Source organism: Dreissena polymorpha, chromosome 3 (assembly GCF_020536995.1).
Source record: "Dreissena polymorpha isolate Duluth1 chromosome 3, UMN_Dpol_1.0, whole genome shotgun sequence".
In the NCBI taxonomy this organism is placed as follows: Eukaryota; Metazoa; Mollusca; class Bivalvia; order Myida; family Dreissenidae; genus Dreissena; species Dreissena polymorpha.
In genome coordinates, this window is record NC_068357.1 from 62,734,997 (window position 1) to 62,758,963 (window position 23,967).

Sequence of the window (23,967 nt, forward strand, 5' to 3'; positions counted from 1 at the left end):
TCACAAATTTATGATTTTTTTAATTTTTGCAAGTTGTTGTGAACTTTTTATTGAACTCTTTTCAAATAAGCAACTCTATAATTGTTTTTGCCGCATGTACATTTTAGTATATTAAATGGTTGTGTAATTTTTATTTAGCTCTTTTCAAATGAGCAACTCTGAAATTGTTTTTGTCGCATGTAAATTGTAGTGTATCAAAACAAGTTTACATATTTATATATATTTTTGAGTTCTTAGATTCAAGACCACGCGTTTTGTCTCCAACAATTTGTCTGAAGTATTATAATTTAAATGCACTTCGATGTTTATGTATAATTTCAAAATGTTTTTCGTACTGTTATTTATTATATAAACATTTAGTACATATAGTTTCGGGGAAATAGAGTTATATTTTGGATTTTAGATATAAGATTAAATATAAGATTTGGTATAAGATAGATCGACCACGTGTATGTATGATTATCGAAATTTGAATCTATAAATACACAACTTAAGTCTACCTTAACTATTTGTGGTGTGGTGCAGTTTTGTGACATTTTGAAAGCGGCTGACATTTTAAAAGCTGTTCGTGTATCACTGGTGATCTGTTTATCTTGTTAGTGGTTTATTTAGTTAACTTGTATTATTAAGCAAAGCTTAAATAACAGCAACATTTTTGTGGCAACTTAGCTAACATGTATTTTAGTGAATAATTTTGTCTTACATGTTGTTAAATTGTTAACGTGAGTTAATGAATTCAATTGAATATTTAATTTACAATTATTGTCTATAACATTGTTCGCTTTTCGTTTTTATTAACAAGACCATTTTTATGGTTTTATAATTCCACCACGGGCCAGAGACGTCGTGTTGAAGTTGCTCGGTCGCTAAAAGCCATGGGCGCGGAACAGGAAGCGACCACCGGTCTTTCGGAACCATAGCTGCCGGCGCCGGAAATAGAGCACGAAATTGCGTCCGAACCGGGTACGAGCGCCCAAGGTTGTGAGCAAGGTTGGTTAAACATGTACGCCCATGTAGCTTTGCAGACGAGACAAAACATTTGGAACGGGGAATTTGTTGACTTGAGATCGCTTTTACCAAATTTCAGGGAAACATCTCAGCAAAAAGTTCAAATTAGGAATGGGGAGATCCTATTTTGTTTATGGGCAGTCACGCTAAGAAATAACAAGAAAAATCTTCACAAAGATCAACGGCATTTCATGTTGGTTTGTTTTGGTGAAAGATAATCAGTTAAAACAAAGTTCGCATTACCCTGTCTAAAAGCGTAATTCCTAACTGCATCACACTGACATCAAAAACGAGATTCTGTGCCAGTTTTTAGTGGCTTATTTCTCATGCTTTATTTCTTGTGAATATATAATTATATGTATGAAACACATATATGCGCTGTGAAGTTAACCCATTAAAGTTAACCCTTCAAACGCGACTCGTGCATATATATTTCAAATGTGTGTACGCGCGTTCTTCAAACAGACCTGTTGAGTAGTTGGCCGTACACAGCTATGTGACTCGATTATTGATATAATGTGAATCATTCCGATCATCAAACTTTTTATTTCGAGAGTTGAATTTGAAACGCTTGTATCGGCTGCTACACATTCTACCGAAAAATGATCAGTACAATGGGGGGGGGGGGGTCATTCGACAGACAAGGTCGCGTCTTTCTTGCAGAAAGCGTGGGTTTTAATACTTGATTACTGTGTACAAACTTCGTAGTGCAGAGAACGTCGAGATCTTTACTTTAAATAGACAATGGGCGCCGCTCGCCATTTCCCAATCGTGTCAACACATTAATTATGTAATAAATTAATTACGGACTAGCTGTACGAGCGCATAAAGCATATCAGCGTTCAAAATAAATGTTTGAGGAGTTTTTTCAAATCTCGAATACGATTCCCGAATATATTGTATTATTAAATATCAGTCAATAAGATTTCCGAATATATTACTTTTATAATCCGTCAATATGCTCATCCAGCAGTAGGGCAACACAAAATAAACAACTTCCATGGCTATACGCAAACATGAATAGTGCGTACAATTATGGAAGGTTTAACACGTAGTCACGTCAGAAGAAATTCTCACGTGTCCCATATCTCCGTTTAAATGCTGCTCGAAGAATATAAATGTATTTATTATCGGTGAGGTGATACATGTCCAATGGAGCGGAAATCAAGATTTCCACGTGCACCGATTTGTAGGGTAGAGCGTAGACGTAATTCAAATCATTTTATTTATTTATTCTCTGTTTGTTTAAAGGTTAATATTATGTTTTTCGTGTTTCAGTATAATGGAATATACTTGCGTAATAGCATGCATCAGTGCGTCAAAAACTGATCAATGCCGTTATGGTTTATTCGTTTGCATTCAGTTTGACCAACTGACTTTCGTCGTAACAATGATATTTTAGTCTGGTTGATTAGGTCCACAAACAAAGTATGGGTGGAAATCTGACGCATGAAAGTTGTACATTCGTTAGAGGATATTATTATGCGCCAACAATCGATGAATGCATATTTTTGTTCTCGCTACGTACTCAATCGTCAAAACTATTAGATAGTGTGACGTTAATAAAATAAACACGAACGGAACATTACGTATTTTCTTCAGTATGGTTCCATGGGTGTATTTATATATATCGAACAAAAAGAAAAAAACGTTTATTTCTAGCCATATTAATGCATGTCGGCATTATACTTGGAGCCTGATTTATTAAAGTTAATATACTCAATACGATTTGTAAAGCAAAACTGCTTATTATACTTTGGTAGAAACGCATTTTCCGGGTCTCTATTGCAACGAAGACTAAATCAACGAACAACAAATATAATCGCAGCCTTAATTCGAAAATCCCAGCGATCAATTGTATCTGCATACTATATTAAATGATATGCTTTGGTGCGTATCTTGCAGCACTTGTAATATAATCCATGAAACAAAATTAATAATAATAATAAATACATATAATGATGATAATAATAACAAAATATAACACATCAATAGCATAATATATATATATTTATATATATACAACAAACTGCGGTAATACAAATTCATATACATTCGTTTGAATGTACGTCTTCGTGAATTTTTGAACTTGCTTAAATGATAACCGATGGGCTTATGTTTAAAAGACACATAAACAAATTTGATTCTAAGTAAATGATAGAATGGAGGCTCAGTCCTGAGATATCTAACAATCTGGTTATATTGGTATAGGTTCGGTATATGTTATGTTGATGGTGCACAAAAAGCGTCTCTGTAATTTCAAAATTATTGTGATTAAACGATTGCCAATAGGCTTATGATGATCAACGTTGGCTATATAAACACAAATAAAAGGTTGTTGGAAGATAAGCAGTTCGATTGCCTCTACTGGAACAGGGACTTAATCCCAAAAGAAAAACAATGTGGTTATATACAATGGTATATGGTTGGTTGGTGGTGCACTAAAATGTGCTTATGTATTTTTTAAATTATGGTGTTAAAACGATCGCCCAAATCGGCTTATGGTAAAAAGCTCGGTGATCACTTTTGGCTATAGGTAAATATTAAATAAATATCAAGTTCTTGGTAGATAACGCCGTTCCCGGGTCTCTACTGGAACCGGGAATTAATCCCGGAAGAACTGTGTGGTGGTTATATATAATGGTCCATGGTTGGTTGGTGGTGCACTAAAATGTGCTTATATACTTTCAAAATTATGGTGTTGAAACGATCGCCCAATTTGGCTTATGGTAAAAAGCTCGGTGATCACTTTTGGCTATAAGTAAATATTAAATAAATATCAAGTTCTTGGTAGATAACGCCGTTCCCGGGTCTCTACTTGAACCGGGATTTAATCCCGGAAGAACATTTACGTGGTTATATATAATGGTACATGGTTGGTTGATGAAGCGATAAATGGGCTTCTATATTTCTGAAATAACGGAGAATACATGAATGACAACTGGCTTATGGTAAACTGCCCGTTAATCATCTTTGGCAGTAAATAAATAAATATCCGGTTCTTGGTAGAACCGCAGATCTAGTTTTCAAGTTGTGGTAAAACGATCGCCATTTGGCTTATGTTGAAAATCCTGGTGATAAATTTAATGTATTAAACAAATCAATAGGTTATTCGCTGACCTCTTCTGAACTGGAACTTGATACCGGAAGAACAAAGGTCGTTTTAAAATGCTATATAGTTGGCTAGCAGTGCCGTATTGTTTTCATATACTTGTTTATCAAATATTAAAAAAAAAAAAAATAATAAATTGGTTTATAGTAACCAAGTGGTCTATGGTTGAAAGCCCGACTTAAAATGTTTGCTTTTATCGATTCATGTACAAGTTACTCGAAGACACACGTACATACAACCGTAACATATATATGACTTACTGTTTTATTATATTTCATAACATTAGTTCGCCGTGGCATTGACTTTTGCATTTGAAAACTGTATCACGTGGCATTTTGTTCTAAGGTTTAAAACGCAACGGCCGAATTCATGGTGGTCGGAACTTGTATATTAATCGGGTATTAAATGTCACGTAAGGAACGTTAAATAATCGGATAATCGATGATATGGGATGCCTATCATAGGGCAGTAGACGTGGCAGACGGTTCTGATCTAGGTTTGCAATATTTAGGGATCAACATCACGTGGGTTTTAAAAGGCGGAATGTGCCTGGAACACATATAATAATCCTATAATTCGCAATTGCCATTTAATCAGCATGTTGTACATTTGATCACCAATTATGGTGGTAACGAATTCGGACCCCGATCAATGTTACATGATTATCGATACATATTGGGCTACCTACAATAGCTTTAATCTGACGCGATCAAAGTTTACTCCTTAATCCTTCCGCAGATATACTAACGCCATGCTTATAGTAAACATAAATAAATAAATAAGAAAACAAATATAGAATTCATGAATAGCGTTACTATTCTTAGATGCGGGAGGTTGCTATATCAAATACCCTGCCATTGTTGAATCGCTAGTCCTTTTTAAATCCGATTACACGCATAAGTTCGAGTTGGGATCGTTATCATGTTGAACACTGTCTGGGGCAATCTATAGCCTTTTTATTTAAGCAAGGTTTCGTTTTTCTAAGACCGATTTTAATTCATTGTTATTGCTTGTCAAGGTTGTCGTGTGTTCATGGCCGCTGTGTGGCGGAAGGCCTACTTCCTGCGGCCGTGGTCCTTTTTTGGCAAAGTTTCCACGAACACACTTCCCGCTTGTCACGGGGGATAGTCGTGGCGGAAGGCCCACTGCCTGCGGCCGTGGTCCTTTTTGGCACTGTAACACACTACCCGCTTGGCACAGGGATTGTCTTTTTTGAACTTTTATTTCCCGCCGTTCGCGGGGGAATCTGTGTTTTATTACAAATCGTCCCAGCTTTGATATTTTAATGCCAAACCTTTCAAGAGAATAAATTGTGTTTAAACTTTTCTTGATGTTTGTCGTTGAATAACTAATACTTACATGTAAACATATTCTATGCGAATCATCCAAGAAAGAGAAATTTACGATATTGACATTAAAATCTTCCCGTTAATCATATAGTCGTGTGTTCAATATGTTGTTAGTCTACATAGTCAAGATGGTTATTCTACGAAAGAATTTTTATACGACGAACATAATATATTAACGTTTTTTGAACATTTTGTTTCAAGTAGGGAGTGTTGATGTTCAAAATAGCACATAACTTCAAATTGTGTCTGTTCAACTCATTTACTCAAGCAACACATAAAGTATTTCGTTATCAACAATATCTGAGTATTTCACCTATAAAAAGCGCACACTAAGTACCAAGTTCTCACAATTTAGTTGGTTCGAAATGCTTTTAAAATGGTTAGAAAACGGAATGTGAAAGCTATGCAATATGTTTTATTAAAATGATTTTAGTTGGTAGAATAATTGTGTTGATTTATTATACGAATTACTTTTGCTGAGGTAAAACACGACACTCATGTCTCTCGTGGCAGCAGTTTTATTTAATCATAGTTATTTGACATGGCAAAAGCAGAGGTTCGCGTGAGATATTGATATTAATGTAATTGCTTCCTGAAGTATTGAACGCCCTACCTTGTCTTGGAAAGCTCTCTCGTCTGTGATCAGCTTTCATGCAAGTATTTCTGAACGTCATTGCTTTGTGTCTGAAATAGTTAAATCGGTAATGTGCCGTTACGTTTTCCATTGTAAGCTATCTCGAGTACTTGTCTCGACAGCCAATGAACCCGAAAGTTAAAGGGTAGAATTATTCACATATGTCAGTTTCTTGTGCACAAAATGTAATATTACACATTCCATTGCGTTTTCCAACATTGGGATGAAAACCCGAATAAGCGTTTCCCATTTATGATGTAGAGGAAGCAATTTTCGCCCACAGACAGCTTTGTATGGTTTTCATTGAAACTTTCTGGCTTTACAATTAGTAAAATTATGTTCAAAGAATGAAACAATAACATATGAGTTATACATATAAGCATGGCACTATAATCTTAATCATTTTATTTCATGAAATAAATGCAAAAATATGTATTAGTCACCATCAAAGATTTAATTTTGTGCAGTTTTTGTCATCCATGCAACCAGTAATTGGAAAAAAAACTTATTGGCCATGATATGAATAATTTCATTACGTAGGACAATTGAATGCATTATACTAGTATGTGAAAATATAAATGACTTGCAAAATAATCCATATTACACATCACATATTGTAACTGCATGCAAATATTGTTCGAATTATTTTGGATTATGAATGGTAACTTTTTTCTGTTTAAGATGTATGACTTAATTTTGTCTGAAAACTAATGCTTCTTTTTAAATTATATCAATATAATTTTTATCTAAAATTGTCCTCAAATGTTTAATAAAATAAAAATGAATGACATATCCATCGTCGTTTCAGTGGTCAAACACGTATTATCTTCAGATGTTTTACGCCTAATAAAAAGGTGTTCGGAAATACTAAAATCGTATTGAATTGTACAGTCTTCAATACGAGATGGGCATCATGATTTTTTGCAGTTTAATCATGTAATTTTTATTTTAGTAATTTTAGTTTAATTATCTACAGATATGCGTCCTTAAAATTCATTAATTTAAAATACATAAGTCAACATAATACACGTTGTTTATATTTATTGTTATGGCTGGATAGGAGCTCAAACGAGATAAATCATTAACTCAATTACTCGCAATGTTTGTGTACATCGTTTGCTTTATGTAGTTGTGTGTGCTTTAACCAGTATACATACATATATTAGTTATACGTTTGTATAACAACCGCTTACACATATGTTTATTCGCGATTCTCCGTGTTTTTATTGTATAACAAAGTTGATGTTTTCGAAAACAGAATATTATTCAACTTTACCTACACCAATCTTTGAAACCCTTGGATTCTAGGCGATACCAATACATTGTTGCATATAAAAGAACTAATTTTTAAAATGAACAACCGTCTGCAATGACTTGTATTGCTATCTTTTTAATGATGCTTTCTTTGTGTTTGAATGTATATTTTTTCACAACAGTGATGTCGATAAAGGCAGTTCTAAACGCGTAACTTAAATTATACCCATCGTTGTTTGACATCAAAGTGAAAGTAACATTCGCCCTGGTTAAAGTTTTAAATGATGCCCTTTTAAAACGATGCTTATTTAAATAAAAAGAGAAATTTTAAACGGTTAATTGTCATTATAATTTGCGTTTTAATAGCGTAAAATAAAAAGCAAAAACATAATAATGTGAAGCACAATATGCATGACTTCTCGCAGTAAATACTCTATGAAGCAATTGTCTTGAGCGTCAACGATTAAATATGGAGGCTTTTGAGCCAGTTTCGTAAAAGTATTGCATAAGGGAATTGTAAAATAAATACAATGCATGTGATGTAGGTGAAATGGCGAGCATAAACATGTTTGATTGTAAAATGCTACCAAATAACGACATTAGTGGCACGAAATATCCATGCAACTCCATTGTATCACACCAAAGGGAGCCATATCAATGGCAGTTACTCTCGTGGTGGATTGTGTTTCGATATTTAGCATGACGCTCCATGTGATGGTAAATCGATGGCATATATTTAAATTTACCATGTAACAATTACAAGTATTTTAAGGGAACTGTAACTTCTTTGTTGTTTATTTATTTCTCATACTTTATTAGTAACAACTTGCATAATTTTGTATGTTTTTGCTTGTTTCTTTTCAAATTAAGAACGCAAACAAAAAATATAATTATTTTCATACGGTTATGTTTGCCACTTCTTAACTGTTTCTGTTAGTATAGTTATTGTCATCAATAAATATCAATTATTAAAAATGGCCATGACAGAATGTGGTCAAGACATGTTTCTTACAGTTGAAATGTAGATAATAACATGAATTGTCAGCTCAAGTTCTTGTCCTCTGTACTCATTAGGATAGGACAGGAAACAGAAGTCTTAATCCGTCTTCACGATGCAGTGTAATGGTCCAGAATGTCTTATTAAGAATGATAGATATGCTTAACACTAGTATTTTCTACTCATATATATGAAGTATCAATGTTGTGTGTAATGACGCAGAACGGGCCTTTAAGATAAGTTCGTCGCCGTGCTTGCCGAATTTCGTTAAGTTTGTTCTGCCTTAAATTATTCCTATACATAGAGCAGGAAATGACCAGTGAATCATCAATGCATTCATATGTGTTATTCAACATATATGATGTACTTCCGCATAATGACGCCGCATTAGGATAAGAATCATAGAGTTTCACATATTTCTTACCAGAATTATTAATTTGTCCCAAAAAGTAATTTTGAATGATAGTTGCAATGTCCAGCTATTTAGTTTTTACTGGCAGAAATGGTATTTGGTGTGGTTTTATGCTTTAGTAATGGGTGGACACTCAATTTGTCCGGTATGGCGACCATCAACCCAGCTCACATGCACATGGGAGCAGAAATTTAACTCAAGTCGCCTATGTGAGGGCGCTTGTACAGAACACTACGCTTACTGGACAGCCATATCATGATTAGCACGGTTCAATAGGAAGTAAAAAGTCACACAATCATAAACAAAATACTGGTATAAATGGCATTTTGTGAACAAAAATAATTTAATCTCCTACATATGAGCGGGTGACTCGGTCTAGTCATTAACAACATGTCAACTGATGAGTATTTGTAATGCTTTTTAGTTAAGCTTCGTTACTGACCCTTTTGTTCCTAATACTATTCGCTTTCATTGTCCAGTAGCGTTGTTCTTAACACTGTAAAACCTAAGCCTCCAACTTACAAGCGTCGCATCTGGTTATGCAACAAATGCGACTACAGAAAATTTAGAAACAATCTCAAATCAATTAACTGGGACTCGATTATCAACGAGCCAGATCTTAATAGCTTGTCCAAATCATTGCTGGTCTCATTTAATCCTTCAACAACCGAATGTATGCTCTTTTCGAGAAAACGCATCAAACCTACTCATCCACATCTTTTAATGGAACAAACTTCGATTGCCCAAGTCAAAACTTAAACCCACCTAAGCTTGGTTCTTTCTGAGGACGCCAAGCGGTCTTCCCACATATCATTCATCCTTGCAAAAGCCTGGCAGAGAATCGGTATACGTCAAAGCCTGAAATATACATTGACAAGGTCAAATCTTGAAAAGATGTACATCACCTTTATAAGACCACTTCTTGAGTATGGCGACACCATTTGGAACAACTGTTCTGTAGCTCTAAAAAATGACATTGAATCTGTCCAAGTTGAAGCCGCAAGGATCGTGACGGGTGCTACAAAATATTGCAACATCGACCGCCTTCTCAAAGACTTAAATTAGATATCACTGCCCCAACGAAGAAAGTATGATGCAAATATACAAAATGCAGAATAATATTGCACCCTTCTATCTATGCAACCTGATCCCAGTTCGCACAACCCAGGCCTACGACCTCCGATCCCCAAAACGGCATACCTCCAGTTTACGCAAATACTCAACTATATTCTAATTCCTTCCTCCCTTCCGCCATCCGCCACTGGAACAATCTTTCTCCTGACGTCGGAAACTCCAATTCACTTCTTGAATTTAAGAGAAAAATCACTCAATGTCAAACAAAGTCGTGTCCATTATTTAACGTTGGTGATAGAAGAATACAAAGCTATAATTCTCATCTTCGACTTGGCTGTAGCTCATTGAACTACGATCTCCATCGTAGAAACCTTACTTCTTTACAAGATTGCATATGTGGTGCCATCGAAACTCCGTCTCACTCCTTGCTTTATTGTCCAAGGTATGAGCACATACGCCAACATTGTTTTACTAATCTTCCATGCGCAACAACCGTAAATAACCTTCTAAATGGTGGCGAACATTTGACCTATCAGGAAAACACTATATTATTTCTTCGTGTCCAGCAGTTTATTGAAGCAACTAAACGATTTGACTCGTAGAACGATGCTGCTGTGGACGTTGACCCGACCAAAGTAGGGGCCTCTGTGACATAACGCCTCAGTACCTTCTTAATCAACTATCTATTTCGTTTGTATGACATATATCCACACTACCATGATTCCGTTTTAACTTTGAAACCGATCCAATCACAATCCTAACATTTACGTGAGCGCATCCATGTTCTTGTGGCCACCTAAATGCAAAACATATATGAGTCAACTCCACCATGGAAAAAAATAATATAAGCGTTACGCTTGTTTTCTAATCCATGAATTTATACTTTGCAACAATGTATTGAATTGTATGATTACGAAATGAATAAATACGTTAAACTAATGCTTTTTAGTTGGTCGCGCTAGCGAGCAACTAATGTAGGTGGAGTTTTGCAAGTCACTCTGCTGTTAACTACGCTAGGAACGATAACCACCGCATTTACCTGTTTATACTCCACTGGTACACTGTAGACAACAGAGTGGGTGTATTAAATCAAAAGCGTTTAACAGCCAGTGCGATGACATTGGCCAGTCTAGTGTTTAAAAGCTTGTGCAACGGCATTGGCCAGTTTATCATTATACATATTTGTTGCTTTCAGGGAAGCCGGGGCTAAATGAATGTCAAATAAGATTAACCTGTGCACAATGATTAGCCTGTGCCATGCACACAAGCTAATCAAGGACGACATTTCTGATTTTGTGGTGTTTTTCGTTTAAAGAAAGTCTCTGATACTGGGATGACAATTAATGCATAAACATGAAGCCCTGTTTTCCCCAAATGAAGCTTAAATTATCTTTTTTATTTATAATTTGAAAAAAGATAAAAGTGATAATAACTTCAAAGGAATCTCGCTGACAAGGCAAATAAACAAAATCACTTATAAATCAAATAATTAACCAATGAGCTCTAAATTTTTACCATGTTGCATTTTTAGTAAACACTTAAAAGGGACCTTTTCACAATTTTGTCATTAAATGCTTAATATTGATAAATTTAAACATTGGATCTTAAAAGCTCCATAAAAAAACAATAAAATTAAAAACAAAAACAACAAAAGCTACCCTCAACTGGGCTCGAACCACTGACCCCTGGAATAAAAGTCTGTCGTTTAAACCATTCGGCCATCCTTGCTCATACAATGAGAGATGTATTTTATACTTTTTATGTATAAGCAATCATCGTAGTATGAAAAAATATAACGACAACAACAGAAATTAGAAAGAGAAATCTCCAAATTATTAAATCGTTTAATTTTGTCAATTTACCAAAATCGTGAAAAGGTCCCTTTAATGTTTTCAGACTTGCAAATTGAATGAGTTGAATACACTGTCAGAACTTACATCATGAATTACTTACAGTGCCTGTTAGCCTGGGGCCAGTTTATTTAAACCTAGGAAACTCAATGTCAAAGTTGGTTACAGTTGGGCTAAAAAGCAGGGCAACTAGCTTTTTAAAAGCTTAAACAACTCAATCCAATTAAACATAGAATACAAATTGGCGAATGTGGATCAATTAGGACTAGAAAATAATTTAATTGCGGCTCACAACAAGACATGATGAATTAACAGTCTGTCATATCGACAAACTTGTTGCTCAATAATAAAAAAAAATAGATAAAGTATTAGATACACATAACACAACATGTACATGATTCTAGGCTTGTTATTCTTTAGCAAGGCAACCACAATTCATAAGATGGTTGCCAGTGCAGCAACCAATTGCGAAAAAGAGAAATATTGTTGTTATTTTGTCTAATTTATCTCTATAGCATAAATATGTATGAGGATAAACAGTGCACACAAATCTCGACCTGTGCTTTAAGACACGCTCTGATCCTAGGCCTAAGCGTTCTTGAGTTATCATCCGGAAAGCATCTGGTGGACGGACCGACGGACCGACTGACATGTGCAAAACAATATACTCCCTCTTCTTCGAAGGGGGGGGGGGGCATAACAAATACATGATTGTCATGGTAGTTATTTGAAGAATTTCGACAGGTTGGAATAAGTGTCTCCAAAAGACGCTTGGCATTGGTGACCCTGGGCTGACCGTAAGAGTTACTCATTATGAAAATGTTCTTGAGACCATTGTGTTCAAAGATCATTTAAAGATGCATAAGGTTGAGTCAGAGCCAGCTTTAATATTTATGTTGTTGCAGCATTGAACACATGACTGTAAACAAGATCACCCAGTGACTGCAAGTTCCTCGCTTTCTTCTGGGTTGAATTTGAGTCCATAATCTGTCTGGTTTCATTTTCCTCCTGCACAGTAATCAGTATATCACTGAAAAGATAACACCATTGTTCCTTTGAAGTTGATATTTGACTACTAGTTATATTCAGGCAGGTTCATAAGAACTTCAATAAGTTTCAATCGAAGAAAATTATGCATAATTGCAAATTGTGTATGAATAATTTTAACCATTTTTATTTATTAAAATAAAAATGTTTGGTCTTTTCTTATTTATGTGGCTTTAATAAACCTTCTCAAAGTTGTTTCTATAAATTGACAACATTTTCTCTATGTGATTTAGCAAAACAATCATATACAGATGTCAAATACACGAGCACTTGTAAAGGAGTAAGAACTGACATTAGTGTTTCATGAGAAGTGTGATATAATCCATTATGATATGCGTCATCGGTTTTATTTATTCAGACATTCACGACATAGCATGTCATTACTAGTATTTTATATGAATCACCCTTTTAAACTGGATTAATAAGTAAGTGTAAACGCCACATATATACATTCTTCATCCAAATGTTAATACCAAATACATGTTTTTTCCCTAATGGATATGAAACTGGCTATTAACGTTACATTTTATTTATTACTTAAAACATTAGTTTTACATTAACAATCACAAAAATCTGTGATTTACCTACTTCGTATCCATCTTATAAGACTGTCTGCTCGAAAGGATAGTTGAAACTTGATGAATGGTCCTTCCCGCATGTATTTCCATTTTCTTTAAGTTTAGATGATCATTGGAACATACAGTGCTGATAAAAAGTAATTAACCGTTCCTGGACCACCAATGTTGTTGATTATTGCTGAAAAGATTATAATTATGCAGCATTTGAAATTTGGATAACCATAATACATAATTTAGGTGATCACACAAGTAACAGTCATTGGCATATCATTTTCAAAATAATAATTTTATTATTTGAGACATAATATACTTTTTTGTTGTTTGTTTGAGGAAACATCATTACTTGGTCATAAAATTCAAATATGCTGTCCTTGATTTCCATGCATTTTCAACAAAACTTTTTCCTTACATGGCATATTTTCTTTCTCAAAATGAAAGCAAATATGAGCCTGATTATGTGGTAAAAATCACTGACAGGGTGCACTTTTCCTACAAAATCTACCTTACTCTTATTGTGAGTAATTAAACTGTTATACTTGAAAAAGAAATATTGCATAATCCATGTACCTTCCTGTTCCGAGCTTTGTGTTGATAGCAAAACAAGACATTCCTTTCTTGAAAAGTTGAAGACTCTTCTTTACGTAGTCCTTGAATGCTCTGAGCTTTTATAAGTACATACGTTCAGATCAGACACGGAGGGTCAATAGCTTGGAGTTGGATTATTGCAACTATGTTCTTTACGTGATGGGTTTTGCCGTACGATAACCCGTTCACATGGGTACAGTCATCACACAAGCATAAATCCACTTTATCCCCTTTTACTGCTCACCAACAATATTCAATTTTGTAAGTGACACGGGTTCTAAACGTTATTCTTGACAAGCGTTTGACATTCGTATTTCCAGGAATCGTTTTCTTCATAAATATCAACACTGCCATGCATCAGTTGACGTTTATCATTAACTCGAGTCACATTTATATTAACAATAATAAGACTTTTATGAATCTTTCTCTTTCAATATAGCAAATTGCTTTTTTATTAAACGACCCAATCTGTCAGGTACAATATCGGCCATATTTGTTGTCATTTTATTTAGCTTGCGAATCCTACATTTAGTATTTCATAGCGTATTTATAGAATATTCGTAGTTTTCCGCACATTCCCGGATAACAGTTCGGAGTGACGGATATGTACGAAATAAGGCGACATTGCATGAAGTTCATTAAAGTGCTCATACCTTAAAAAACGTATCAGAAAAAAATCTTCTTACTGTCTCCGTTGACACTCGTATCTTTTCGGCCTAGACCGTCAAGTGAGGAACTTATTCTCGCAAACAATAATAAAACTATGTCGTAGCCAGTGCTTAGCTATTTTGCTTCAATAATATTTTTACACGTTTTATGACACTGTCATGTTATATAGTGGTGTTCTGTATTTACAAGGCGGGTTTATGAGATCTGCGAAGAACTTCTTTCGAATAACGTCTTTGATTGCGCCATGGTGGTAAATCGGACTTTTATGAATTCATTCATTCGTGGGGTTTGGCAGCCAGCCAATTCTGACTGTCTCAGAAATTTGTATCATTACTATGGCCTTAGGGATTCGCCCCAGGCCCAAAATTGTTTAATCTCGTGTAGTATGCGAAGATTCGGCGGCTGAGTGACTCGTATACTATAAAAAAAGTAATGGTCATATAGACTGAACTCATCAGACTTATCGAAGTTTCACATTTATCTTTCACATTTATCTTTCACATTTATACACAATCATAATACTTTTTCAAAGGGTAACGACAATGTTTCGGTAATTCGTTTTAAATGTACATCAGTACCTACATTTTTTTTTATTGCCTGCTTAATTTTACGGTATTCCAAAGCGAATGCTGCATTTCTGACTAATTAAAAAGAGTGCGTTATATCTGGTAAAAAGTGTCGAGTAATCGGGAATAGACGTGTCGATGTTATTGAGATAATCGGCCAAGGAAGTGTCCATGAAAATTTGGCACCCGACTGTTTAAACAATTTTTTCAAATACGTTAGTAAACTAGCATGTAAAATGTTGTAATATTAATGGACAAATTAATTTTTTATTTCGAATAGTTAGCAGGTTCTTTATTTATTCCCAAGTATTTTTATTTTGTTGAAATGTTTATCGGGAGCTGCCTTAAAGCCTCTATTAACTATTGTATAAGTATGACAATTTATTTCGTTATGGCCCTACTCTACAAACATACATCTATTCACACACTTAGAAGAGTAGTGCTAGTCGTTGCAAATAGTTTTAGCGAAGGTTTTTGCCATTAGACAACATTTTAGCATTAAATTGTATTGTTATGCTATGTTTGTATGTTTATTATCCAATTGCCTTTTCAGCGGTGAGCATATACCCTTTGAGACATTTCAAACGCAACACTCTTCCGACTTGAATATTTTAGTAGTTAGTTAAAATTTTAATTTCAAATTTCACGTTCATGATAAAATCATCCATTCTTGAGGACCGGACGTTTTAGCACGTGGCGTATGTATGGTTTCATCTGTTTGCACGTGAACATGTCGAAATGCAATGTAATTCTACATTATGTTTTACTTAAAAGAGCGCTTTTCTAAATAGTTTGTTTTCTCGGTAAGAAAGGAAATTAGCAATAGCAGACATGTATTTCGTAGTAATTTCATGTATTCTGTATATATTTCATCATTTTGTTTTATTTATTTGGAGACTACAATCAAATTCGCTAACAAGGTTTACACGGAATTTAAACGATATTATATTGGAGCCAAATTAAGTATTTACAAGGTTCAGTTATGTTATTGAAGTTTTGTTACATTTTATTGTTTATAACGTGGTGATTAACTTCAGTTTAAATATAGAGGCAAATAATTGTTCCCATCGAATAAATGTGTCTACAGCAAAAAGTGATATTTGATGAAGAGTTTGTAAATAATGCCTTGTTTACTTGCCTCTCGCCTCAAGGCACGGTCTTATTAGATATTGACCGATATGTAGAGTGTTCATTCCTCATATAAGTTGACTTCTGTCTTTAATTTAAGGCATCGATGAACCTGTTGTTAGCCTTTTCATGCTTTATTGCCAGATGATATCATTGAATAACAGCGGGACTACTAAAAAAACACCAAAGTAGGTCAACCATTGATTCCAGTTATGATTCTGAAATGTTTACTTTTCTAAGAAATATGAAAATCGACCTTGATAAACAAAATGAACGCTTAGTCACATAAATCGGCGGTATAAATACTAAGATTGACTCAATTTTTTCAACCATCGGCGAATTAAAGCAAGACAATGACCGGCTTAGGAGTGATAACTTATTACTACGGGAGGAAGTGTCACAAATGTAGAATAAGTTGGATCAGATTGAAAATCAATCCCGACGAAACAATCTTCGCTTTAACGTTATAGACGGATATATAAATGAAAACTGGGATGTTTCGGAAAGAAAAGGACGCTCATTTCTAAAAGATACATTGAATTTTGGGGACGAAGCAGATACGTTCGAAATCGATCGTGCACATCACATAAAATCTCGGGACCCAAGCAAATGTACAATCATGGTACGGTTTACACGGTTCAAGGACTGTGAACTGATTTTAGGACGGTCACACCTTGTTTAGCAGGACTTCAGAGACAAAGTACGTAAACATAGACAAATTCTCGGAAAGCGTATGGTACAATAGAGAAGAAATGATAACTATGCCGTAATACGTTATGATAAATTAATTGTGAACGACCAAGTGTACACATACAACGACATTACACAGTCAATTGTTCCCATTGGCACCCGGCGACCTACAACTCGACAACGTCCTGCACGTGGTATACCACGTGGTCACCCAGACAACAATAATGATGCACACCACCGATTGGAAGGTAACAACAGGATCAACCACGTAAATGATGACGTAAGTGAACGCATCCCGCCCAATGATGGGAATCCGCCAACCAGAGACGATATAAGCTCTCACGAGGATGACGTACGATCCGACACTTCATTCATGGACTTGGAATTTGGCCGTAACCCAACAAACAATTACAGCATGAGGAAATTGCTCGATATAAATATCGCTAGCTGGAATATTGCAGGCTTACGTAAACACATAACCAAACTAGAACTTAAAACTTATTTATCTTCCTTTGATATTGTTAGTCTATGTGAAACTTTGGGAAACTGTTGTGGTGGATTTAATTCATTATTAGAATCCTACATATGTTATGATCATGTTAGAGAGTTAAATCCAAACAGTATACGTAACAGTGGAGGCATATGTGTTTTTATTTCTAACCATTTACAGAAGTTAAATATAATCTCACGTATTAATACTCACTTTAATGATTGTGTCGTGTTGTACTGTAAATTTTCTAAATTGTTTTAGTCAAAAGATGTCATTATGTATTACACTTATATCTCTCCAGAGGGGTCATCAATATATAAACTAACAGATGAGAAGAATTGTATACATTGTATGTTTTCTAACTTAGAACAGCTAAAATTTACATATCCCGATGCTCTATTTTTCTTATCAGGAGACTTAAATTCTAGAACGCACGATTACTTTGATTTATATTATATATTTGGAGACATAGATTATGAAGGCAGTGATTTTGATATGCAATAGGGGAAATAATTTTGGAAAATCGTTAGTCAGTTCATGTTTGATGTACATATTCTAAATGGAAGATTCGCGAACGATAAGGAAGGCCATTTCACATGTGTTTCAAACGAAGGGGCAAGTGTTGAAGATTACATGATTGCTTCAAAATAATTTTTTTTCGAGAATTATTGACTTCAAAGTACTTGACCGCTCAGAATCTGATCATTTTCCAATTAACTGTCGAATAAACTTGGAACACATAAATAACAACCGCAATGATTTTGGTATTAAAAAAGAAGTTTCGCGCGTAAATAAATACAAATGGCAAGACAGATTTGCTGATGTCTTTCGCGTTAATATAAATACGTTCTTAAATGAAAATTGTAATATAATAATGAATCTCATTACTACAAATATTGAAGCGGCGATTTACAAAATTAACGCTGTATACTATGAGGCAGGCAAAAATATGCTTTTATTACCTAACTACAAACGATCATTACAGCCACTTTGGTGAGATGAACAATGTGATAATCTTAAGAAACAAAAATACACATATTTACAAAAATTTCGACCTTCAAATTTACCATCTGATCTAAATGAGTATAAGGATCGCAGAAATATATTTAAAAATTATTGCAATGCTAAAATGTTTAAGTTACAAAGAAAAATAGAGCGGAACTACTCCAGAATCGAAAAAATCCGAATTTCTTGTGGAAAAAAATTAAGCAAGCTAAACCGCAACAAAACATTCCTACTAGTATTGAGGCCAATAAATGGTACGACTACTTTTTTAGTTTATTATACAGCGATCAAGCGCCGTGCATTGTTATAAACAATAACGCAGATGCCATAAACGATGATGTGATTTCGTTAAATGAGCCCTTTACACTCGCAGAAGTCAAAGTTCAAATCCGTAATTTAATAAATAATAAAAGCAGTGGCATCGATGGAATACCAGCTGAGTTTTATAAAAATTCATTAGACATTAACACCCTTCTTAGTATTACTTTTTAATCGAATTTTTGATTCTGGTTATTTTCCTAAAACTTGGGGTCAGAGTATAATATGTCCAATACACAAATCTGGACCTACCCATATTCTTGGAAATTACCGTGGAATCTCTCTAACTAATATAATGTACACAATATTTGCCGGTATATTATATAATTGATTATATGAATGGGCGGAAGGAAACAATAAATTTGATGAATCTTAAGCAGGTTTTCGGGCCGGCTATTCAGCTATAGATAATGTTTTTTGCCTTCAAGCGATGGCTCAAAAATGTTTGTCAAAAAAGGGGAGTAGATTCTATTGCTTATATATAGACTTTAGAAAGGCATTCGATAAAATAAACCACAATGTAATGTTTCAAGCACTTACCAAAAAGGGAATTAAAGGTAAATTCATTGACGTATTAAAAAATATGTATAGCTCTCTCTTTTCCTGCGTTAACGTACATAATACAACCGACACTAATTCTGCGTCGAAGTATAGAACCAATTGTCAAATTACTATATCAGAGTTTTTTCGATGTAATATTGGTACCCCTCAGGGTGACAAGACCAGACATTTTATGTCTCATGTTTGCAGACGATATTGCTAGCTGTGCGGAAACGGCCTTTAAACTTCAACAACAGTTAAACGTTGTTGATCAATGTTGCATTAACACGGGAATGGAGATTAATTTAGATAAAACTGAAGTTATTGTTTTTAGAAATGGCGGACATTTACGAAATTACGAGCGCTGTACATATCGGGGTACGAAATTAAATACCACTTCCGCTTATAAATACATAGGATTATTATTTACACCCAAATTATCGTGGAGCGCGTCGCAAGAAAAACTAAGTTCACAAGCTCAAAAAGCAATATTCAATTTATAGTTATAAAGCGACTTTTGCAAACTTCCCTATTAAAGAACTCTTTTTACTTTTTGATAGCATGGTAAAGCCAATATTGTGTTATGGCTCACAGATATGGGGATATGAATATTTAAATGCCATTGAAACTCTACGAATTGCACGTCGATGTGTGCGAAATTATATTTAAAGAAAAGAGTTGTACATTATGTATGCGTATATAAATGAAAACGTTGATATCTGCGAAAAGTTGCATTATCATCGAAACTAAACCAGATGAAGGTTTGGACAATTAGTAATGATGAGTTCTGTTTGATTTTTTACTTATAATGCTTTACCTCACACTGGCTCACTTTCCGTTCAAAGATATGTTTTCCACGATCACCTTTTCAACGTGTTAAAGAATGAGATGACATTATAACGGTCAGCGCCTGAAATACCCATTTTCAACACACAAAAAAACCCCGCTCATCTGAGCTTAAATTGAACAAACTGAAAACCATTAATATGGTCGCATTTCGTTCAAAAGTATTGAGGTCTGGCTTAAACTTTATTAAAATTCATTAATGATCATTTCACCACCTTAATAAAGACCTGGCATTTTGTTCCAATTTCAAGGAATTAAGAATTTTTTCATATGATTTATTAAGATTTAAATGCTATGTAAACAATCAATTACGTCGCGCCAACGATCAAAATGTGTTTTAACAAAGGAAACTATTTGTATAACGAACGTTATGCTGAAATATTTATAATTACAGATTACAGCCTCACTATCAAAAGGGTTATATTTTCCAGTCGCTTGCGTATGTTCTTAAATTAAAGTTAACTTATACACCATATATGTTCAGACGGCATCAATTGTTCATAATAAAAATATCAAATATATAGGAGTAATGGGAACATTTAAATTTATATTCAAATACATGAGAAGGGACGATAGTACGGGAGTATCACCGACACTATAGCCGATGTCAATGGCAATACATTTATATTTATACCTTTTGTATTTCTAGCACAATTGAAATACATATACATTTATACCATGTGTTACAGACTGCTATAATTTGTTTCCGTTATTGACATAGGGTGTTCATCATATTATCCAAATCCCAGATTTAATAAAAAAAAGTATTAATCGTAATATTTTTCAATCAATGTGTTCCTGTCGCATGTTGCCTAATGCTCTCTGAACAGTGCATATTAATCCATAAACGGTCTTATTTAGTGCATCGATCTCGCTGATTCATCCAGGCTGAAAAAACTTCCTTATACCTTCTTTTAATCAAATATGAAGAGGAGCAGGGTTATTAAACAATATTTTGCAAAAGAATAGTTCCTTGTTACCATGTACAAATATAGAGTTTGTGTTACCGTCTCGAATTTTACAAATACACAACTTACCTTTAAAACAAATAACCAGGACAATCTATTTAATATTTGTGTGTGATTATCTTTGTATTTTGATGATTTAAATCTCTTATCTTTAGGGATTTATTTCATTTAAACATATAATATATTGTTAACCATATGAACAGCCACAGACATATAATATATTGTTAACCATATGAACAGTCACGTGTAGCATTTCTTGATTCTTTGGAATAATATCGACCAGAATTTACAACAAATTCGAGTGTTATTGGAAACACATTGAATTATTAAGATATAATTTGAAATTTGTTATTCCAGAATATTTTATCAATGTTGTTATTTTTCAGTTGAAATAAAGTAGAACAGAAATATTATCTTCTCGTATGTTTGATGTGGATGTCTTGTTTCTAACATCTTATAATCCTAGCTCATTAACAAGAATACAAGTACGTATCTATATGTGGGCTAGAACATCAATAATCATGACATTTCACGCACTACTTTATAAAACAATGTAAGCACACGGTAAGGCTCTTCCTGGGACAGTTTAATACAATCAAACAATTAAAAGATAATGTATACAAAAGACACAATTTAGGATTAAATATTATAATTTTCATATAGAATCAAAATTTAGATATTTATCATATGTGATATGATATTTAAGATAAACAGCAACTCTGAATTTAAATAAACAAACAGCAGACTATAAAATGAAGAGTGTTCTATAATACACACTTGCTTAAGATAATTAGATCATTTTGTGTACACTTTATTTCGATACCAAAACACTGCAAATATCTGAGAGGAAATTTTTTCGTGATATTTGCATTGTGATTGTCGATGCGGCAATAAGCAGTTTTAGACATGCACTTTTCAATTTTTGCATTGTGTTTCCTTACATTCAATGTTTAAAGAAATACACTTTCGTCATTGTAAAAATAATTTTATTTGCAATGAAATAATTTAAAAAAATTCCATGACCCTCATGTGTAAATTTTGTAAGCATTGGTTCAATAGAAAATAACGGCAATAGCTGCAAATTGAATGATTAAGTAATTCTAACAAACTCAGTTTGGGTGACACTTACGTTGCGTTTCTATGGAAACAAATCAACACATAATTAGTACTTAGAGGACTTCTTTGATGTAGTGTTAATGTTTGCTTGCACATTCACGTTTCCATGTTTTGTGGGTATTGTGGGTCTCGTTTGATAACCTCGATTATGAAAACGTGGACAATATGTTGAGTCGGCATTGTTTTGATTTTTATGTGCAGCCTTTTTTAATTCTATTTTTCCTAGATTTTATAAATATTACAATATATATGTTATAAAACGAGCTGATTTTGGTAAAGCAGAACTTATGTAAACTTCCAAGAATGCAGACTTCAAATCACTTTATATCTGTAAGAAAATGAGTTTTGGAAAACATCTATTTAATCAGGGTGCAGAATCAACTGGGTTTTCAGGGGTTTACACACGGGCTGGACAGAGTGTAATCACATCGTTAAGAACTTTATTTTTGCAAATATCCCATGTTATTGAAATACGTTTGTAAAAATCTATAGTGCATAAAAGACAGTTTTTTTCATGCAGTTTGTGTCGATATCTTAAGGTGTAAGAATAAATACTTGAATACGTCTTAAATCGGTGACAAAATTTCAAGTTGCATGAAACTTTATCGTGTAAAATGAATTCAGTAAACATTGAATTTTTTAAAAAGAACACATGCTTATTAAATAAAGTAATTCAGATGTGTTTCACATTGCCATAAGCAGCATAAAAATCTGTCTTTGATGGACTAAATGAAATTCTTAACAAAACTTTTTGAAAAAAAATTATTTGCAATAAAGCATCTCTTGCCGTCCAATAAATCCAATAAAGTTAAAATGTGGAACCCCAAAAAGTCACGTGATCCTGCACTCTGTAATAGGTCTTACGATATATGTATGACATGGAATTCTAGTCAATTTATGCTATAAATAATCCTTTATAAAACACAGTGACATTTGTCTTGTTTGTCGATATAAACACGCTTTTTTATGTAGTCGTATTAAAGTTCGATTTATCAAAAGCTAAGGCCATACATAAAAAATGTATGTTTTCCCTTCCCGACCCATTCAATGGTGGGTATGGATTTTTTTTCAATTTAATTTTAATGTTATGAATATGAACTACATGTGGTTAAGATTGAATGCTTAAACACTACATGAATGTACATGCACTTAAGATTCGCTTTAAATTTGACCAGATTGTACAATAAATCGCTATACGATTCTTACATGCAAGAATTGATATGTAACTATACTTTTAATAAATGAACTTAAAATCTGCCTTTCACATAAATTTATGTTCTGTATATAAAGTACCTAAGACATAAGACATTAGTTCCGTTACAATACCACGAACCGTTTTGAACGAAATGTCAGATTTTTTAAAATGGCGTTTTGTTAATATAATCAGTTTCTTAATATAATCAGAAAACATATTTTACCACTTCCTAATCCTATAAAATCGAATCTCAGAAATTTCAGTGAGTCATTCGGAAAAAGACACAAGCATAAGTGTGTGAGCAATTATCGAAAATTGTTAGGGAATAATCAAAATAATTGTTCTCAATAATCTGTCAAAGGACTCATTTATAAAACAAATGATTGATTTGATTTGTAATGTTTGTTTGGTCACAATTTGTCACAACAAATCATAAAAAATGAGACAACTGACATAAAACGTTACTGCTATATGCTAAATATATATAATAATAAATTGGAAATCATCATTTTATTATTGTAAAAGGATTGATATTT

At 33.8% G+C, this 23,967-nt stretch overlaps 1 long non-coding RNA gene across 2 annotated transcripts in view; it reads left to right on the forward strand.

Annotated features, from left to right (window-relative positions):
• Nucleotides 1–23,967, forward strand: part of LOC127874444 (uncharacterized) — a 40,184-nt gene continuing 16,217 nt past the window's right edge. The window contains exon 1 of one of the 2 annotated variants that reach the window (XR_008046923.1): nucleotides 1–990. This is a non-coding gene — a long non-coding RNA (uncharacterized LOC127874444). The remainder of the gene's footprint in view (nucleotides 991–23,967) is intronic. The other variant, XR_008046922.1, reaches the window with a different exon arrangement.